Raw genomic sequence first — 23,006 nt, 5'->3', positions numbered from 1 at the left:
AAATGTAGTAAAACATATAATAGGGGAAATCAGTAGAAAGTGGGTCCACGTACCCACTTCCCCAAGAACAGAACCCCTTCCGATGTCAGGGCCCATTGTCAGCAGGCAGGAGGCTAGCCATCAGTCCCCTCCAAAAGCCCCAGTGACGGAAGGTTCCGTCACATGGTCCCTTAAGAGTCCGGAGGTTTCTCCTTAAGGGGGGAGCCTGTCACAGTCCATGCCGCAGTCTGTCTCCCGCCTACCCGCATCTAGCGGGTACTCGTTACTTACAGTGGATATAAAAAGTCTACATACCTGCTGTTAAAATGCCAGGTTCTGATGTTAAAGAATAAGACAAAGATAAACCATTTCAGAACTTTTTCCTCCTTTAATGTGACCTATAACGTGAACAATTCACTCGCAAAACAAACTGGGGGGGGGATAAAAACTCACAATAACCTGGTTGCATAAGTGTGCATACCCTTAAACTAATACTTTGTTCAACCTTGGTTTCATCAGACCATAACACATTTTCCCACGTGCTTTTGGGGGACTTGATGTTTGTTTTTGCAAACTTCAGTCGGGCTTGAATGTTTTTCTTTGTAAGAAAAGGCTTCCGTCTTGCCACCCTTCCCCGTTGTCCATTCATATGAAGAATACGGGAGATTGTTGTCACATGTAGCACGCAGCCAGTACTTGCCAGAAATTCCTGAAGTTCCTTTAATGTTGCAGTGGGCCTCTTGTAAGCCTCCTTGACCAGTTGTCTTCTCGTCTTTTCATCAATTTTGGAGGAACGTCCAGTTCTTGGTAATGTCTCTGTTGTGCCATATTTTCTCCACTTGATGTCTTCACTGGGTTCCATGGTATATCTAATGCTTTGGAAATTCTTTTGTACCCTTCTCCTGACTGTTATCTTTCAACAATGAGATCCCTCGGATCCTTTGGAAGCTCTCTGTGGACCATGGCTTTTGCTCTTGGATGCAACTAAGCAAATTTCAGGTAAATCCTACTAGAACAGCTGAACTTTATTTGTGATTAATCAGAGTCACTTTAAATGATAGCAGGTGTGTAATGACTTCTATATAACATGAGTTTGATCACAGCCACAGCCCCAGTTATAAGAGGGTGTACACACTTATCCAACCAGGTTATTGTGAGGTCCTCCCCCACCAAGATTTCAGTTTATTTTGCAATTGAATTGTTCTTGTTATAGGTCACATTAAAGGTGGAATAATTTCTAAAACGATTTAGCTTTGTCCCATTCTCTAACATCACAAGAACCTGGCATTTTAACAGGGGTGTGTAGACTTTTTATATCCACTGTACCTTCTCCCCTGTGGTCCTGGAGATGAATAGTGGCCGCGGTCTGTCTCCAGAGTACCCGCATCTGCCAGGTGCTCGCTGTCTTTCTCCTCCACGGTCGTCTCTCCCCGTTGTCCGGGAGGTGAGTCTCTTCTTATCCTGTGCCACCCTGGAGGCGACGTGATGAGCACAACGTGATGTCAGGTACCAGAGGCGGGGCTTGGGAGAGCGGTAGATTGAAAAACTGAGCACTGACTTCCATTCAGTGCTTGGTTGTTGTATTGGCTTTCTAGGCCACTGTCTCGCTTTGAACAGCTGTGTGTTATGTCCTCTGAACCCTCTCACCTGTTATCTAGAATTTATGCCCTGCTATTGAATGAGTATGGCAGTACTAAACCGTTTTATTTTAGTTTGTGGGAAAGAGACTTGCACTCTCAGTTTACAAAGGCTGACTGGGATAAGATGCTGCAGATAACATATAAAGGAGTCAGCAAAATTCAGGAATGCTCCTTTAAATTATTGTCCCGCTGGTATAAAGTACCAGCAGACATCCACTGGTATCTCGCCTAGATATCTCCTGTGTGTTCTAGTTGTGGTTTAGTAGAAGGTTCCTATATACATTTGTGGTGGGACTGTGTTGATATATGCAGGTTTTGGGAGGTGTCGGATCCCGACTTCATCGCTTCCCCTGCAGCATTACTGCTTCACTACTTGACCACTTCACTGAACACTTATAAGTGATCACTCGTGATGCATCGGGTCCAAGCCGCTAAATCCATCATCCCTAGGTTTTGAAGGATCCCTGGCCCAACCCCTATAAGTGCGTGGATAGCAAGGGTTAACTTTATCTCTCAGATGGAAGACATGGTGGCCTCGGTAGGTGGTTAGGAGTATAGGAATGGCCTGAAGTGGCTCCCATGGTCAACCTTTATCTCTTCCATGCGTCTGATAGAAGTTTATTCTAGTTTTGCTACAAACTTTCCTGGACATCGTATTTAATGGCCATAATGGCTACTACCTCATTACCTCCCCTAGAGCTTGATGAGGTGACTACAACACACTACAATAATCCACACTTTCTATTCCACTTTTTGGATTCACTTGTTTTATTTGTCTTATATAATTTCCTCGCTACATTCTCCCCCCATGACATGACAAGTTTCAATGTACATGTATGTCCTTTATGACTCTGGAATGTCGATCTGTTTATTTGGACATCCTGTAAACTGTATACTGAATGTCTTATCAATACTGTAATTTCGTTATGGGATGGTATTTGAATGTACAATTGAATATACAATTGAATATATGTGAGGTATATCAGTATGCATATTGTTTTATACTTCTGTTTTTATTGTTGTATTATGTCATTGTACATATTTTCAATAAACGGAGAATTGACTCTGTTGTTGTAATGGCTGGGCTCACTACTCTTGCAGTAGTTTATCTACAATCCGTTGCTGATATTTGTATGTTTGACTACGTTGATTTCTCCATTCCTGACCTGCCTTGTTTGACCATTCTACTTAAATGTTCCTTATCTACTTGTGACCCTCATTTGAATCCCTGCATACTGGTTTCCTCATCAGATTCTCACATAACAAGATCTAAACAATCCAACGAAGGGAAATTTAAAGAGATTATAGTTATGCAAGACTTGTCTTTTCACACCAGAAGTCAGAGAAGAAAATTTATGCCGGTGACAACTATATTAAGAGAAAAAAAATATCAAATACTCAGGTGGCCTCCCTGCAAAAAAGGGGGACAAACTCAGATGGTATGGGAAACACCATCCAATGGTAATTTTATAGCAAGACAGGAGGCTTCATATTTGCATAACTTCTTTACTACAAACCTCCAGCAGCAAAGAAACAGTTAACATGTAATAAAAAGTGACCAATAGGAAAACAGGAAAAAGTTCATAAATATCACTCCAAAACAATCCCACTTCCTCTTCTTTGCTGCTGGCCTCCAGGTGAGCACTCTCCATGCTAGACGTGCTACTCTGTACGGCTGGTTTTTGACATACATACATATATATATTTATATATTTGATGTTTATTTATTTCATCTGTACTACTTATTTTCAATATTGTGTGTTTTTGTCTCTATTACTGTACTTTGGGTTTTCCCTTGGTTGTTTATCCATCTCCTCTTTTTATTGCCTATCAATTAATGTTTATGTCCTGTTTTAACTTATTTTTTTCTTTTTCTTATGGGTTATTTTAACCTTATTTTCCGTTTTTTTCGGTGTTCCTACTGTCCTCCTACCCTTTTTTCCCATTTTATTTGGTCTCTTACTTTTCCTTACGGTGACAGTTGCTCTCTAACTGCCATTGTTTTTATGTGACGCAGTTTCTTTCTCCCTTTCGCGCCTTTTTCGGCGCGTTGTTTGAGCGCGCGTTGGTTTTCTAACTTAACTTCGCGCGGCCGTTTGTTCGTTCCGGCGGCGAGGTATATTTATACCTCTGCCGTCGGTTTGTTTATTTCGTACGAGTGCGGGGTTTTTTATTCGTTGCACAACGATAAAACCCCGCTCTCTCTCTCTCCGTTCTTCGTTTTTATTTTGCTAACTTTTACCTTTTTAAAACTGTTCTTTTCATCCTGGTACCCGCGTTGCAGCCTCTGACAGGCTGTTCCGTGCGGTGGGAGGTTGACCACCTCCTGTTGTGAGGGTATTCCCCTCTGTATGTGTTCGGCACCGCGTTGCTGTTGTTTCTGGACCACACACAGGCTTACAATTTCTTAAATTTAAGTGACAAGCACATTTGTAAAAAAAAAAAAAAAAAAAAAAAAAAAAAAAAAAAAAAGAAAACAAGTTGACATTAAACCAATCATATAATTATTATTTGTATATGACATCAATGTGCATATACAGGGACGTTACTGAGTTTGTTTAGGTTTTATGTCCCAGTTATACATTTATATGGCTGTCATCCCTGGCAAGGGTTAGCCTTTATGCCTGATGTGATTTTATGTCTATCATAGACTGTTTATAGGGGCTGTTGCTCCATCTGATTGCAGTACTTTGGTCACTGCTCTGTATTTGGGTTTTTACCCTAAAAGATATCATACTATTTATTTAAAAAAAAAAAAAAAAAAAAAATTTACCAAGCCCCTTGACTGAATTTCTCTGGGCTTAGCGGATGACCCCCGCTTTTATGTGCTTGTGTCCAACATATGTTCCTTTTGTTTTTTTTCTCTTCAGATATTTGGTCGCTATGTCTGACTCAGAGCTTCCTCAAATGCCCGCTGCTCTCAAAGCATGGCTTAAGGCCGCCTTAATGGATTCCTTGCCATCTGCATTGGCCTCTATTGATAGGGCCCCTGTGCCCCAGTCACTACCGCCTACTGGCGGATCTCCTCATGCTGAGGTTTCAGAATCTGATGACTCCAAAGACGCAAACGTCTTTGGACCGAGGGTGAAGTCTCCCTCAAGGGCAAGGCTCCCCTTAAGCGTCAAAAAGGTCCACGATCAGATCCCTCCGGTCCATCTGTGACCACTCTGGATCCTGCTGTGTTGGAAGACGACTATGATGTGGTGGATGAATGTTTACCTGTGGTCTCCAGATCAACTTCACCTCCGGTTCTATCACAGTCTAAAGATGTCACGACAGACCTGCAGCCTTCTACCTCGGCTGCCGCGCTGACGACCGAGATTCTGGATGCGGCCGGACTCCCCATGTTCGACCCTCGGGTTTTACGTCACCCAAGATCTTCAGAATGGGCTCCTTCTGCGCATGTGGCCGAATTCTTACGATTTTGGCTGCGACACCCACTGGAGAAAGAAGCACGTCAAAAACTTCGTGCTGAATGCCCGAGACCTACGATCCCCGACAAGGTGGCTCAGACGCCCGAATTCGACAGTACATTTGTGTCCTTCATGACGCGTAGTGGTCGTGATCCACGCAAGGGCATTGAACAAGGCCTTCGGACGGCACAAGACAAGTTGCTGGATGTTTCGGGCCATCTGACCCAGGTGCTGTCTATCGCTGACGACGCCTTGAATGATGGCTCTCAATTGGATCCCTATTTAGTTAGAGAATGGGCTCAACGTGCAGTTTGCCTTCTGGGGAATGCCAACGCTGCTATTTCAGCCGAGCGCAGGAAGGCGGCATTGTTTAAGCTGGATACTAAGTTATCTGAGCTGGCGCCCAAGGAACTGGGCCCTGAGGCCAAGGGCCTTCTTTTCGGTGATAAGTTTTTAAAAGAACTTAACCAACACGTTCATATATTTACCTCGCTGAATAAGGCACAGACGTCTCTACGCAGGGTTTTCAGAAGCGAGAACCGTTTTTTGTCCAGAGCTGGTCGACAGAGGGGCCGGGTCACCAGCAGAGCTGCCTATCAAGGCAACAGGCCCAGATTCCAATATGATGCGACACGTCGCTTTCAATACCGGAACCCGCTCACCAGAGGTTCTACTAGAGGAAGAGGCACATCTTCATCCTTCAGAGGGAGATTTCCATCAGGTAAGGACCTCTATTTTTCTTCCGCATATTCCTGTGGCGGGGAGACTCGTACATTTCACCCACTGTTGGGAAGGTCTTACACGGGATCCTTGGGTACTTCAATGTGTCAGGGGTTTTCGCATAGATTTCCTTTCCCCTCCTTGTCAGTCTCGGGCCCCTCTCCCTATTCATATGTCACGGGATTCTCTAAGGTTGGTTCATGCAGAACTCTCTTCCCTTCGAGAGAAGGGCGCAATCGAACGCGCTCGTGGACGTCCGGTGTTTGTGAGCAACATTTTTCTGGTGAAGAAGAAGACTGGGGAATTCCGTCCTGTCATCAATTTGCGAGCATTGAACGTCCACGTGACCTATCAACATTTCAAGATGGAAGGGATCCATCTGCTGCGCGATCTACTACGCCAAGGGGACTGGTTCACTCGCTTGGATCTAAAGGACGCTTACCTTACCGTGCCGGTCCACGCAGAAGACAGACGGTTCCTTCAGTTTTGGTGGGAGGATGTTCTCTGGCAATTCACTTGCCTTCCCTTTGGCCTCAGTTCCGCTCCATGGTGCTTCACGAAACTGCTGAAACCAGTCATGGAGTTTTTGCGGGAACGCGGCGTCAGATCCATCATCTACCTCGACGACGTTCTCCTGATGGCACAGGACCGGGATACTCTTCTCAAGGATACTCAGATGGCTGTCCAACTGTTCCAGTCCCTGGGTTTCATTATCAACGACAAGAAGTCGGACCTTTCTCCTTCCCAGTCGGTCCTGTTCCTCGGATTTCTTGTGGATTCCGTGGAGGCTGTTTTGAAACTTCCATCGGGAAAACTGATTGCTATACGGAAGAATATACGCCGTATTCTTCGCTCCCAGTGTGTTTCCCTACGGGACCTTGCGCGCACCCTGGGGTTACTTTTGGCCTCCATTCAGGCTATTTTCCCTGGCCCTTTACACTATCGCGCTATGCAACGTCTCAAGACGGCTTATCTACGTCAGATTCATACGACCAACCGATTCAGCTGACGGACGAGGTTCGGGTAGAACTGCATTGGTGGCTACGTCACATGGATGCCTGGAACGGTCGGGCTATCTTCGGTCACGCTCCAGATTTTTATCTGGAGTCGGATGCCAGCCTCCTTGGTTGGGGGGCGGCCTGCGAAAACTCGGCCACCGGCGGACTCTGGACGGAAGAAGAACGAGGGTTCCATATAAACTGCCTGGAACTGATCGCCGGCTCATTTGACATTCGAAGTTTCACCAAGAACATAACACATTGTTCTTTGGTCCTCAGGATGGACAATGTTTCGGCCGTCCGCTACATCAATCATTTAGGGGGCTCCAAGTCCAAGCTTCTGTCGGATCTCACCAGGGATCTGTATCAGTATTGCCTGGACAATCACCTTGCCATCAGGGCGGAGTATATCCCAGGGAAAGAAAATATGGTAGCGGATTGGTTTTCCAGGCATTGGAGGGATGTCAGCGACTGGCGTCTTCTTCCAGAGGTTTTCGAATCTCTAGACCGACTTCGGGGTCCACTATCTCTGGATCTTTTCGCGTCCAGGACCAACCATCAGTTGCCAGTTTTCTTCAGCTGGCTTCCGGATCCTCTTTCGCAGGCAATGGATGCTTTTCTTCAAGTCTGGCCTCCCGCGGGAGCGTACGCTTTCCCGCCCTTCTCCATGATTCTCCGGACCCTCCATCAGGTGAGCAGACAACAGATCACGTTATTGCTGATCACGCCCTTCTGGAAAATGCAACCGTGGTTTCCCCTGTTGCTGGAGATGTCATGTGCAGACCCTCTCTTGCTTCCTCAGTTGCGAGACCTTCTCCTGAATCAGGACGGCAACCCTCATCCACTGATTCTCCAAGGCCAGTTGTCCTTAGTGGCCTGGATGGTTTCCGGGGTTCCTGGAGTTTCTCAGGCTTATCACAAGAAGCTAGAAATCTTCTCTGGGATTCATGGGCTCCGGGTACTAGACGATCCTATCTACAAGCGTGGCAATCCTGGCAACGCTGGTGTGTGGAACAACAGGTGGATCCCTTTACGGCCCCTGTGGTGATGGTCTTGAATTTTCTGGCTCATCTTTTTTCTTTGGGTAAGTCGTATCGTTACCTCAACGTGGTTCGGTCGGCCATCTCCGCTGCCCATGTTCCTGTGGATGGGACGAGCGTAGGTAAGAATCCTACTGTTTGCCGTCTACTTAGAGGGATTCGCCTCGCGAGACCCCCTTCGTCCAGGTATTCCACTTTTTGGGACGTTTCGCTTGTCCTTGACTTCCTGGAATCGTGGCCGGTTAACAACGCTCTGTCTTTGCGTCAACTTTCAGCTAAGTTGGCCCTCCTTTTTTGTTTGATCTCTTTTCGTAGGGTCTCAGACATTAGAGCTTTTGACACTACCTCCTTCTCGTTTTCTCCAGAGGGTGTTTTGGTGTCTATCTCTCGTAGAACGAAGTCTTCTTCTTCTTCGGTCGTTTACCCCTATTTTTCTGACCACCCTAAACTGTGTGTGGCGGATTGTGTTCGTGTTTATCTTGCTTCTACATTATCTCTTCGATCCTCAGTTTCGGGGCCTTTGTTTATTAGTTATGTATCTCCTTTTAAGCCGGTCTCTTCTCCTACACTAGCCAGATGGATTAAATGGATTCTCCGTTTGGCGGGTGTCGATAGTTGTTTTGGCGCACACTCCGTTCGAGGTGCTGCTGCCTCCGCTGCGTTTGATTTGGGAGGTTCCCTTTCTGATATTCTGTCTGCGGCGGATTGGTCTAGGGAAACTACTTTTCGCTGTTTTTATTATCGCCTTCGTCCTCACGTTTCCTCTAGATTATTGGTGTCGCTTTAAAATTGCAAATATGAAGCCTCCTGTCTTGCTATAAAATTGGGGATTACTCTAGCCTTGGTGTAGAGATAATCTAAATTTTATTAAAGACAGGAGGCGAATATTTCCCACCCATTATGCTTTTCTCCCTCCCTGGGTTTATTTGTCTGATATTATTTATATCTTGTCATATTTTATTATTATATTGTATGAATATTATTTATTTACATTATTTATGTTCTGACTGAGGTTTCGTTTAATTTACTAAAACTATTTTCATGAACTGTGTACTTTCATGATGTCTCTCTGTTTCTTGCAGTTTGATTCTCCTCTTGATACATACCTTTTCGTTGGATGGTCGGTTTTCACGTTGTCCAGGTTTCTTCTCCTTTGAGTTCTATGACATTCCTGTGCTCCACGTTTCGGCACACCATCAAAGAAGAGGAAGTGGGATTGTTTTGGAGTGATATTTATGAACTTTTTCCTGTTTTCCTATTGGTCACTTTTTATTACATGTTAACTGTTTCTTTGCTGCTGGAGGTTTGTAGTAAAGAAGTTATGCAAATATTCGCCTCCTGTCTTTAATAAAATTTAGATTATCTCTACACCAAGGCTAGAGTAATCCCCAATTAGATCCTCATAAGGAAATAAAAGTGGAGGTTAAATACCAAGATATTGATCCAGATGGTCGATATTTAATAGTAGTATGTAAAATCAATGATCAATCTTTCACATTAGTGAATGTTTATTTACCAAATGTGTATCCTGTGGGCTCTTAACCCCTTCAATCCTCTATAGACGTACCAGGACGTCCAAAAAACGCCCATTAAGAAACCCCTATGGACATCCCGGTATGTCCAGCCCTTCTTGCGGCGTCAGGGACACATCCCTGCCGCTGCATGGGAGATCAGGCTGTGGTTTGACAGCCTGGACTCCCCACTGACAGCAGAAGCCGGCTTTGCCGGCTTTCTGCTGTCCAATCTGCTGTAACAGCTTCTGGCATGAAAGCCGGAAAGCTGTTACGTTTCAAACTGCCCGATCGCGTGATCGGGCATTCCCTTCCGGGTTGCGTCACTGCTGACGTAACCCGGAAGGTCATCGGAGGACAGGGGGATCGCGGGGAACCATGGTCTCTCACTCCCCCTCCCATCCTGAAACAGAAAAGCAGGAAAAAAAAAAAGTTTATTCATTTAAAAAATAATAGTAAAAAATCATTAAAATAATAATATAAATAATAATAAAAAAATAATAATGTGAGATGTGATGTCATTGTGACATCACTGGCATGTTCAGGAGGTCCCTAAGAGGACCTCTAACCATTTTTGTGTAAAAATATATATATAAAAAACAGGAAAAAAAAATATATATAAAAAAATAAAAACATAAAAAAATATAATAAAAAAAAATTATAAAACCTCACATCCCATTGCCCTAGCATAACATCTAGCCAGTATAACCCTCCTGCCCCCATTCAAACCCCCCAAACCCATTAAGCCATAGGCATAAAAATTATACAAAAAAATTTACACCTTATAGTATACCCCCTGGTGCTGGGAAAGTATGGAAATTCTATATAAATTAGGTATCTCTGAAATCAGGACACCTGAATTGATAAACTTGGAGGGGATTTTCCATCACTTTACCTAATTTTGTGAGGGAAAATGTAAAAATTTTTGGTTTTCTAATTTTCATTAGTGTTTACTAAATTTCTCATTCTAAATTTTCAGCTAATCATCCAACTATGGTATCAAAAGAAAGCTCTATCTCTCTTGAAAAAACAATATATAGTTTACATGGGTACACTATTCACAGGAAAAGAGAATTAATCTCTGAACCGACATAGCGCAAAAATGGCAAAATTGCTCTGGGCTTTGAGGTACCAAAACCCCTGGGATTGAAGGGGTTAAAACTTAGTTTGGAAAAAATGGAGAAGGTTCTGGAAGGATTGCAGGGGATTTTAGTTGTGTTCCAGATGAAAGAATGGATAAAAGACGTGGGAAAGGGAAAGAACCAGACAAACACACAATAAAACAATTGTATCCTTGAATACGCTAATAAAAAATACAATTTGTACGATACTTGGAGATTGAGTAATCAAATGGTGAGAGATTATTCTTTCTTCTCTGGAGCACATTGAACAAATTCCAGAATAGACATGATAATGGGAGATCCTTATGTTATTAGTAAAGTTACAAAGTCAGAAATTAAGCCATTCGTCTGGTCAAATCACAACATATTAGTAGAAATAAAAGAAAGAAATTGTTGACCAATAACTACGTGGAAGCTAGACGAATGCATTTTACAAAATAAATGTTTTTTTGGACGAAAATAATATAGAAGGGATAGAAGCCACCACATTATGGTGTACATATAATGCGGTTACAAGAGGCATAGTATAAATTTGAACTATACATCCGGTTCTATAAGCTAACACAAGAAAGAAAAGAGGACCCTAACTTTAATAAGCATGAAGAACTAAGTTGAATTAAAAATAGTATAAAAGCAAAAATCTCTAAAAATGAATTATTACTTTAAACAAAATAGAGCAGATAAAATCCTAACAACTAAACTAAAAAAAATAAAAGAAAATAGAATTGACAAGTTAATTATAGGTGAGAATATTTGTAACTCCCCAAAAGAAATAGGGAGATTGTTAAACAATTTTTATGAAAAATTATATAATTTACCTACTGCAGACTCTAATATCATCCAAAATCTAATATCATTACACTTAGCGAAAATAAAAATTCCAACAATAACTCCAGAACAAAATAAACTTTTAAATGAAAAGATAACTAAAGAAGTAAAAAACATGATCGATAAGATAGTTCAAAACAAAACCCCAGATCCAGATGGACTAAGTAATGCTTTCTACAAATTGCTGACATATAATAGTATAATATAATATAATATAATATAACAACATCTGGCATCTACATTCACTCAGGCAGTAAAAAACAGCAGCTTCCCACCTGAAATGCTAAAGGCTAATTTGTTACCAAAAATATAAAACCTTTAACACCCTGTCACGTGTCAAAAATAAGAGTGAAAATGAAAAACCAAAATGAAATAAGAAGCAAAGTACTTCCCTATTTTTACACTGCCGCGGCCCAACAAAACACTCCTCTCAGTGTTCAGAAACGTACAAAAACAGCAATCGGGGCGCATGTGTATATAGGAAAAAAGAGAAATATATATGATGGTGTGATATCGGCTGTAAAAAGCCTGTAAAAAAAGGATAGTCCTCACGGGGGTTTTTATCTCCGATCAGAAAATGCCAATCCTCCTCTGTGTTGTCACTGTCTCAACGCGTTTCGCCTCTTAGTGGGCTTCCTCAGGAGAACAATTCAAAATGATCCGCAATAATAGCGTGTGTAGCAGTTACGGGGAGTTCGCTTTAAATACCATCTGGATCTGTTCCAGTGAAGGTGCGTACGGGGGGGCGTCATCACGTTCTTGCGTGTATGTCGGCGTCTCTAGGTAAAGGGGACGTATCTCCTCCCTTCGGCTTTGGCGTATCCAGGTAACGGAGACGCTTTAGATGTATTCTGGTGTCGGTGCGTGTGGGAGGCGTCATCGCGTTCTTGCGTGTGACGTTGGCGTTTCTAGGTAACGGGGACGCTTCTCCTCCCTTCGGCTGCGGTATATTCAGGTTACGGAGTCGTTTCTTCTCCCTTCGGCTCCTCCTCCCTAAATGTCCATGATTTTTTCTTTTTAGGGATATCAGTTCGGGGGAGATTGTAGTCCTTTGAAGACTCAGGGTGTCATAGACAACCCTGAGCTTTCAGACGTGTAAAAATTTTGAGGGGGAGGCAAAGGGGATTATATACATATTGGATAATATATTGTAGTATATAGTGTAATAGAAAAAAACTTGGTACGGATATTGAAAAAAGGTAATTATTTAAAGAGAATAGTATTCTTGAGAGATAAAATGTAAGTATATAGTACTATAGGTGTGTATGATTTTTTGATATCTCGCGAATTTTAAGAAAGATATATATAGAGATATATATATTTAATGAATTTTAAGAGAGATATATATATTTAAGAGATTAAAAATATATAGATAAAAATACTAATAAAAAATGTTTGATATAAAATGAATTAAAATGTTATTAAAAATCCATTGATGTTAATTATATGAACGTGAAGATGTCTAAATCTGTATTGAGGCCCCCTTTCTTGTATGTTTGAAAATTGAAAATCCATTGAGTTTCTTTTCTAGATAGGGTGGAAATGATATTACCTCCTCTCCAGTGAGCAGTTACTGAATCTATCCCTATAATTAGGAATTCAGATAATGAGAAGGATTTACATGTATTGCAATGTCTAGGGACACTGTGTTTGATACTTTTATTTCGGATCCCTCCCAGATGTTCCAGAGCTCTGATCTTAAATTCTCTTGTAGTTCTGCCTATATGCTGTATCCCACACTTGCATTGTAGCAGGTAGATGACATTTTTGGTGTTACAGTGTATAAAATTTTTTATGATGTATTCTTTGCCTGTGTTTGTGCATTTAAAAGTTATTTTCTTTTTTTGCATGTTACAGGTTCTACAGACTTTACATTTGCCACAGCGATGGAAACCTGGAGATTTAATTGCCAGGAAATGGTTATCTACTCTATCCATGGGTGGAAGAGCACTGGGAGCTAATATTGTTTTTAAATTTGCTAGTTTTTTATAGATAATTTTTGGTTTCTCTGGAAGATGTTTACAACTGTGTCTTCCATCAGTATGGGCCAGCATCTATTAATTGCTTTTTTGATTTGTGGGGCTTGGTCATGAAATTGTGTCAAAAAAGAAAAATCAAATCCTTCCTTATTTTTCTGTTTTTTACTGTTAAAAAGTCCCTCCCTTTTCACGGAGTAGATCCTGTGGATATTTTCTCTCTCTTAACTTATTCAGAAGGTGTTTACTCTGGACTGAGAAATCTTCATCGTTGGTACGGTTTCTACGTATCCTAGTTACCAGTCCATTTGGGATATTTTTCAACCAGCTAGGGTGATGACGGCTTGAAAAATCAATGAAGCTGTTTCCGTCTGTCGGCTTAAAAAATGTTCTCCTTTTTCAAGGGAGTCAAAATAGAAAAAGGCTCCAGGCACTCAAGGGTTCCATCAGACAGATTTATTGAAGGAAACGGACAACAACGTTTCGACCTCACAATGAGGTCTTTATCAAGTTGACCTTTATCAAGACCTCACAATGAGGTCTTATTAAAGACCTCATTGTGAGGTCGAAACGTTGTTGTCCGTTTCCTTCAATAAATCTGTCTGATGGAACCCTTGAGTGCCTGGAGCCTTTTTCTATTTTGATTTACTGGGGAGCTGGCCCTTCCTGGCACAGCTAAGCACCTGAGTTCCTGTGGGGAGTGAGTGCAGATTCCTGATTCTGGTGAATATTAGGGCTTGTGTAGAACTCTTTTCATATAAGGTGTACAAGGATATGATCCTAGCATGACCAGTACTACACTGATTGATCCTATAATCATCTCAGTTTATGCCCCAGTCAAACTCATGCTCCAACTTCCATCAGTGTCATGTTTTCATGCACTTGCGGTGTTTCCCACAATTTTTACTAAAAGGATTTCTGGGTCTTTTGGTAGCATCTTAGGCCAACTATCAGGATGACAACCTAGAGCATATCGACAATCCCTTCTTTTTCTGGAAAGCATCCAAGGCTGTCATATAAGGGCACAATCTCCTTTGAGGCTAAAGATGAACCACATAAGACCAAATATATACGTGCTCAGCTCTTGCACGCTCTATTACAGGAGAGAGCACAATATTACTTAGGTCAGGAAAACTCTTGGCCAACATCTCTAAATCCCACACACCATATTTTAAGGATTATATTAGCTAATGGGGAAACTCTTGTAGCATTTGATGCTATTAGAAGGGCCTTCACCTCAAATTTTAAAGCATTAAAACGTTGCTGATCAGGATGATGTGAACCAGGGAATCAAATTATTACTGGCAGTGAATTTAGATAAATTAACTAATGATCAGAGAGCTAGTAAACTCTGAAATCACTCAGTCGGACAATAAAATCACTCAAATGGTAAGACCAACAGCCCAGATGTATTCTCTTCACCTTTTAGCCCTGCACATTATACCATGTCAAACACTGAACAATAACATATTTTTACACAATTGCCTTTAGAAACTCTAAACACCGCTAGAACAATTGTATTACCTAAGCCGAACAAAGACCTTGCTAAAGTGCAGTGTTATAGACCCATCTCGCTTCTCAGCCAGGATCTAAAGATCCTAAAGGCATACGCGCAAAGCTAGCTGCCATAATACAGTCCCAAGACACACCTCTCAGAATATTGTAGAATAGTAGCATGGCCACACCTTTACAGAATACTCAAAAATAGATTTGTTAGACAGAATTTACACACTAACCTGAAGACCTTGATAACCACTAAAAGGCTTGACTCTGCTGTGTTCCATCTGGGCCTGTGGGGCTTGCCAGGGCTGCCCATTGTCACTACTTCTTTTCAACATAGCCCTTGACCACTTTCTAAGAATACCAACTTCCTCAACAGGGCTCAAAAGGTATTCACATTGGCGCTAGGGAACAGAAGCTAATTGCCTATGCAGACGATATACTCTAATACATCTGACACACTGTCCCCCCCAATATCCTTACTGTGACGGAAGCCTCCATCACTGGGACCACTGGAGAGGCTTGACTGCCAGCCTCCTCCCTATTGACTATGGGCCCTGGGTTTGTAAAGACTTCTGTGGCTACCCCCAGCAGTATCATCTCATCACTGGCTGAGAGGATTATCTCCAGCAGACAGCCAGGATCTGGCACCAGGGAGTGACCACCATTCTTTCAGTTTAAGTATTCCCCCCACCTATTGTATTGTTAATCCCGTTACTGCCCCTGTTGTCTCTGGAAGACAGATTAAGGGGGCGGTTTGTGTCCCAAGATCTTGTTTTATGTAAATACCGTATTGGCTCGGATATAGGCCGTCCCCGTATATAGGCCGCACCCTAAAAGTTTGGTGCTTTTTTAAAGAAAAAGAGTAATTTTACTTACCGTAAATTCTTTTTTCCTTAGTATAGTGTCAGTACCACGGGGTGTCGCTCTTCCTAGGGACAAGGACCTAGAAACGAAGAGGTTAAGATCCCCTCCTAACCCCTCCTACTCCCCCTATAATAGCCCCGGCAGCCCCAATACCTCCAGTAAATACCAAGAACACAAGATAGCTTGCAACAAATAATTTTAATACAAAACGAGAAGGGAGGGAAATATGTACTGACACTATACTAAGGAAAAAAGAATTTACGGTAAGTAAAATTACTCTTTTTCCTGTCATATAGTGTCAGTACCACGGGGATATAGCAAGATGCCCCCTCTGGGTGGGAATACAGTCACGAGGTAACCGCCTGGAGCACCTTACGCCCGAAATCAGCATCAGAGGAGGAGAGGATGTCTAGCCGGTAATGCTTGACAAACGTGTGAAAGGAAGACCAAGTGGCTGCCTTGGATATTTCTTCCGGGGATGCAGAAGACCTCTCAGCCCAGGACGTAGCCATAGCTCTGGTGGAGTGAGCAGTAACGCGAGATGAAAGAACCTGACCGCTGAGAGTGTAGGTTAAGCGAATAGTGTCGGAAAGCCATCGGGATATCGTGCGCTTGGAGGCAGCCTGGCCTGTACATCTACCAAAATAATTGACAAACAATTGATCCGTAGAGCGGAAAGAAGTAGAGCGGTCTATATAAATCCGTAGAGCTCTGCGGACCTCTAGAGTGTGCCAGAGCGTTTCTTCCGGAGTAGCAGGTGACGGGAAGAAGGAGGGTAAAATCAACGGTTGATTGACATTAAATTCAGAGATGACCTTAGGCAAAAAAGAAGGCTTGACGTACAAAACGACTTTATCTTGGTGAAAAATTGTAAATTCTGGAGCCGCGGAAAGAGCCTGAAGCTCACTGACCCTCCTTGCCGAAGTAATGGCCACCAAAAATGCCGTCTTGAGAGATAAAAACTTGCGAGACACATCTTCTAAAGGTTCGAACGGTTCGGAGCAGAGTGCCTGAAGGACCAATGGCAAATCCCAGGAAGGAAAATGTGCACGTCTGGGTGGTCGTTGAATTGTGACTGCCTTGAAGAAACGCCTGACGAGAACTTGTGAAGCCAATTCATACAGGAGAAAATGACTCAAGGCTGAAACCTGTCCTTTAAGGGTCGAGACAGTGAGACCCGCCGAAAAACCTTCCTGCAAAAAGTCCAGAATGGAACTCGTAGAAGGAGAGGAAAAATCCAAACCTTGTGTAACACACCAGTGAAGAAATTTCTTCCATACTCGAAGATAAATAACGGACGTAGATCTTCGTACTGAACTCAGGAGAACCTCTGTCATAGAATCGGAAATGCCTCTGCTCTGGAGGATCATCCTTGCAGAAGCCAGGCCGTCAATCTGAATCGCAGAAGAACATCCCTGGAAAGGTTGTCGTTTTCCAGAAGACGGGAGGAGATTGGCAGTTCCCATACTGAAATCGCCATACTGAGCAGCTCCGAAAACCAACTTCGATTCGGCCAATAAGGGAGAACGGCTAACACTCTGGCTTTGTCTACCCGAAGTTTGAGGAGGATCCAAGGAATCATCGCTACTGGAGGAAACACATAAGCCATCTTGAAAGACCAAATCACCGATATTCCGTCTAGCAGGGGAGGATTGTCCCGCTTGTAAAGGGAGGCGAAAATTGGCAATTTTCTATATCTGGCAGGCCGAATCTTTGAACCAGGAGAGAGAAGATGCTCTTGTCCAGGGACCAGTTTGCTTGGGAGCACTGAGATCTGCTGAGATCGTCCGGCAGGCCGTTGTCCACTCCTCTGATGTGCGTTGCTGCTAAATCCTCTAGATTCCTTTGGGCCCAGAGCATGAGCTCGTCTGACAGGGCCTGGAGCTTTGGAATGCGGGTGCCACCCTGCCTGTTTATATATGAGACTGTGGTGGCATTGTCGGACTGAATTCGTACAGCTTTTCCCCGCAATCTTGGACCAAATGTCTTGAGCACCAGGAATACAGCTTTCAGTTCCCGAAAGTTTGAAGATTGAGTCTGATCGGTCAAGGACCAGCTGCCCTGACTGCAGAGGCTGTGCCAATGAGCTCCCCAGCCTACCTTGGAGGCATCCGTGGTGAGAGTGACCCATTGACGTGGCAGAAAAGATCGCCCTCGGGCGATGCGCCCCTTTGCTGTCCACCAATTCAATCGGAGTAAGACGTGTTCGGATACCCTGAAGTGTTGGGGTAAATTGAAGTTGACGTCCAGATCCTCCAGACTCCTGGACCACTGTTGCAGGATGTCCCACTGAAGGGGTCTCAATTGTGCCTTGGACCAGCTTACCGCTGGAATACAGGCCGTAAGGCTGCCCAGAATACTCATAGCCGTCCTGAAGGAAAGGGTTGGATTCTGTTGTAAAAAGGAAACCTGATTCCTTACTCTTCTTATCTTTGAACGTGGGAGATACAGCCTCAACGAGACGGAACCCACTATGAGTCCTAGAAACTGGATCTTCGTGGATGGGGTAAGGTTGGACTTCTTGTGGTTTATGATCCATCCGTGTTGTTCCAAGCATCGGGTCGTAAACCTGAGATGTGACAGGAGTTCTTGAGAGGAGCCTGCTTTTAGAAGCCAATCGTCCAGATAAGGGACAACTGTGATTCCCTCTTTTCGCAAAGCTGCTGCAACCGGGGTTAAAAGTTTTGTAAAAATCCGAGGAGCTGACGATAGGCCAAAAGGGAGAGAAGTGAACTGAAAGTGACGAAGCCTTGAGCCGACTCTTATGGCAAACCGGAGATATTTCCTGGAGGCTGTGGCGATCGGCACATGGAGATAGGCATCTTTTAGGTCTAACGTAACCATAAAGTCCCCTTGCCTTAATAGGTGGGTAACAGTGAGAATGGATTCCATTCTGAAGTGACGGTAAGGAATGCAGGCGTTGACCCTCTTTAAATCCAGAATTGGACGGAAGGACCCATCCGGCTTTGAGACCAGGAAGAGACGAGAATAGACTCCCTGAAACTCCTGATTCTTTGGAACAGGCTCTATGACACTTTTTTTGAGAAGGGTAAGGCTTTCGGCAAACAGTGCTGAATTCTTCACCTGAGAAGGGTAGCACGAAATCAGGAAAAGGGGACGTGGGATTTTGAAAAATTTTATCCTGTACCCGTCCGCAATGATCCTGAGGACCCAGGAGCTGTTGGTGGTTTGTTTCCATCTTGGCAGGAACCATTGCAAACGACTTCCAACACCGTCAGAACTTCCTGCCCTCGGGTTTCTTAGGATGTTCCTGAAACTTCCTCTCGTGTTGTTTACGAAAAGTTTGAGTCTTGAACACCGGTTGAAAAGGCCTGGAAGGTCTATACTGGAAACGTCTGTTCCATCTGTTCTTCCTATCCTGAGGAAGTGCCTTTTTAGTATCTGACATATGTCTGATCAGCTCCTCCAAGGGAGACCCAAATAGCTTGGTTCTTTCGAACGGTAAATCACACAAGGTAGACTTTGAAGCAGTATCTGCTGCCCAAGAGCGAAGCCATAAGGCTCTTCTTGCCACGGAAGACAAACCCATATTACGGGCCGATAGTTTAAGGCTCTCTTCTGCAGCTTCCACCAGGAAGCTATTAGCCAGCTTCAGGTTCTTAAATAACTTAGACAAACCGTCATCCATAGCGTCCGACAGACTGCTTTCTAAGGACTGCAACCAGATACCTTGGGCTTTAGCCACAGATGCGCTAGATAACGCCACTTACTCTGGAAACCTGATGACTGGAACACCCGCCTAAATGACGTCTCTGCCCTCTTATCCATAGGTCTTTGAGACCAGCGACTTCACTAATGGGAATGGTAGTACGTTTAGAAAGTTGAGCTATCTGGACGTCTACTGAAGGGACATCTTCCCATTTCTCATCACCCTGAAGGTGAAAAAGCTGCTTAAAGTGCTTCGAGATGAAAGCTCTTTTGCCTGGATTATGCCACTCCCTATACATGAGGTTTTGCATATTAGGTAGCATAGGCAACCCTTTAGGGTGCGTCGACCGGTCTGTATCCTGAAACAGCCGTGAAACCTCTTTAACAAATTTACGCAGTTCCTGCGGAGGAAAGCTGGACTCATCCTCTGACTCTTCACTGGATAAAGCCGAGTATGATGAACTAGAGGCCTCTCCAGAGGACCAATCAGACTGAGGGGAAGCCGATTCCCTTTTACGTTTGTGGGATTTAGCCTTTACGGGCTCCACCGGCTTAACTGCTGCAGCTTTAAACGTTTCAAACGTTTGCGCCAGGTTGTCCTGGAACCAGCCTAAAAAAAGACTGCGTGTCTTTATGTTTTTCTTTTGCCAAACTCTCAGCGGAGCAGGCATTGCAAAATTTCTTTTTAGAACCATCAGGCAAAGGACAGGCACATTCAGTGCACGATAAATGTTTGGTTTTAACCACAGCCTTTTTTGGAGCAGGTGTAACACATTTCTCCTTATCTGGAAAAAAAATTTCTTAGAAAAAATATACAGGGCAGAGGATTTGAAGGGTTAAGATTAAATCAAATCCTACCTTACAACTCCTCAATCCGTGGGGGGGGCTGGTGACATGGAAAAACCAGTGCTGACAAGCTCCTCTGCTGTCAGACTGGGTAGCACAGGTTTAAATATGAGAAAACAATTAAGTTTTCACGCCCTGAACCAGAGAACTGCTTCACGAATGCGCAGTAGCGTGTTCAGTACTCTTGGTGGAACGCAGCGCCCTCTGGCGTGCGTTCCACCGCTGTGCGCATGCTCCAAATTCTTGCCGGCATAAAAACTCCGGCGGCTATGCAGCTCCGTAACGTCCGCCGATGCGGACGGTACACCTCGCTCTGCTCACCACCCGGGGAGCAATCGGAGGAATCCCCCTGGACACAACCCGTGTGCCCCACCAGAAAGGAAGAAAAAGGTCCGTCCCTGACAAGGGACAAGGAAGAACTGGAGGTATTGGGGCTGCCGGGGCTATTATAGGGGGAGTAGGAGGGGTTAGGAGGGGATCTTAACCTCTTCGTTTCTAGGTCCTTGTCCCTAGGAAGAGCGACACCCCGTGGTACTGACACTATATGACAGGAAAAAGTTTTTTTTCTTTAAAAAGCACCAAAAAAAAACATGCTGCCACTCTGTCCCCCCCCCGAGATATGCTACCACTGTCCTCCCCCCCCGAGATATGCTGCCACTGTCCTCCTCCCCCCCTCCGAGATATGCTGCCACTGTCCTCCTCTGCCCCCCCGACTTACCGGAGCAGACTCCCGGGTGTCTTGCGGGGGACATCTACGCAATACGCGTATACAACACCGGAAGTTGTATACGCGTATTGCGTAGATGTCCCCCGCCGGCCCTGCAAGACACCCGGGATTCTGCTCCGGTAAGTCGGGGGTGGGCAGAGGTAAAACGCATCGTGCGGATGGTCCGCACGATGCGCTTAGACAACCTCCCGTGCCGGCACCCCCCCGTGTGAAGTGCTGGCAGGGAAGGCTGTCTGAGCGTATCGGGGAGTAGGATGCAGGTCCCCTGCACCGCTGCGGGGGATCTGTATCCTAACCCCGCTGCCTGCCCGGCGCCCGGGACTGCATGTCCCGGGCGTCGGGCGCTAGACCCCGAATATAGGCCGCACCCCCACTTTAAAGACTTAAAGTGGGGGAAAAAAAAAGTGTGGCCTATATTCGAGCCAATACGGTATGTGTTTTGTTGGATATATCCAGCTCTGAGAAATAAATCAGTCTTCGTTTGGTTTTACCCAACACTGAGTCTCGGCTAGTGACTGGGGAACCGGGGAAAGTGTGTTGTCCCAGGCTAAGAGCACAAGACAGCAGAGATAGTCGGTCGGACTAGTCAGCTCTGTTACAGTTACATTACTAAATTTGTATGGCCCGGTGATGGGTTTCAATCACAATGGCCAGTAACACTCCTGGCTTTGGTTTTCACCAGGCAGTGTCTTCTATCAACTATCTAGGAGTCAGGCTCCCAAAAAACCTGCCTCAGCTCTACTCCATAAATGTCTCCAAAATCCTGAATGATGTTATGAGGTGATTGAGCAACAAATTGTCCAAAATGTGCATCCCCTAATTCCCTTCACTGCTTCTGGCAATGTCCACTTAAACAATCTTTCTGGGTGCAGGAGCATAACTATCTCCTCACGCACAAGATGGCATCTCTCACACGATCTCCTTAATTGGCAATATTTGGAATGAGACAACTAACAAGATTACAACAAAAACGGGCCATATAATAACTGCAGTAGCAAGAAAAGTATTTTGTAATACTGGATAAGACCAGAACACCCCACGTTGGCAATTTTGAAATCCAAACTTAGTCTAAAAAAATCCATTTAGAATGGCTTGCATAGAGGCCACTCTGGATAAATAGTAAACTACTAAAAAAAAATTGAACTCTCAGGACCCTATATTAACACTTATGTAAATTGATAAAAGTAACCTTTCAACACACTGCTGGTACAGCCTGCAATTTCTTAAACAAAAACAACTCCTTATAATGCCCCAAAATCTGCAATAACTACCTTTACCAACGTGATTTTTAGATGAGACCGAGGCTAAACTATGACAGGGTGAAATCCTCCCTTCAATGTTTATAGTACACAGATTAAGTGGCCTCTGATGGCTGCCCTTGAGTTTGTTTCTCTTTTTTTCCTGTTGTCTTCATGCACAAATTATGTCATGTGTTTGTTTGCCCAGTTCTCCCTCTACTTTATTTTTAACTATGCACGTTATACAAGTACAGATCTGTAGCCTGACCTTTCATGTGGATCGACCAACGATCGATTATCTGGACCTGGCCATCACCAGTTTAAAGCAGAGGGAGCAGTATGGAAAACAAGACTCAATAATTAGTTGCATAATCTTATTGCTGTGACATAACATATACAATTTTGTGCCATTGCTTGGTGTATATAACGTTAACACAAATAGCTAATCAGCCAATCACATGGCAGCAACTCAATGCATTTAGGCATGTAGGCGTAGTCAAGATAACTTGCTTAAGTTCAAACAGAGCATCAGAATAGGGAAGAAAGGGGATTTAAGTGACTTTGAACGTGGCATGGTTGTTGGTGCCAGACGGGCTGGTCTGAGTATTTCAGAAATTGATAATCTACCGGGATTTTCACGCACAACAAAGAATGGTCCGAAAAAGAGAAAATATCCAGTGAGCCGCAGTTGTGTGGTTGAAAATGTCTTGTTGATGTCAGAGGAGAATGGGCAGACTGGTTAGAGATGACACAAAGGCAACAGTAACTCAAATAACCACTCGTTACAACCAAGGTATGCAGAATACCATCTCTGAACGCACAACACATCAAACCTTGAAGCAAATGGGCTACAGCAGCAACGGGTGCCACTCCTGTCAGCTAGGAACAGGAAACCAACGCTACAATTCTCTCAGACTCGCCAAACTTGGACAA

Source organism: Spea bombifrons, chromosome 6 (genome assembly GCF_027358695.1).
Source record: "Spea bombifrons isolate aSpeBom1 chromosome 6, aSpeBom1.2.pri, whole genome shotgun sequence".
Lineage (NCBI taxonomy): Eukaryota > Metazoa > Chordata > Amphibia > Anura > Pelobatidae > Spea > Spea bombifrons.
The sequence above is the reverse complement of the archived record's forward strand: the minus strand, read 5'-3'. Positions refer to the sequence as shown.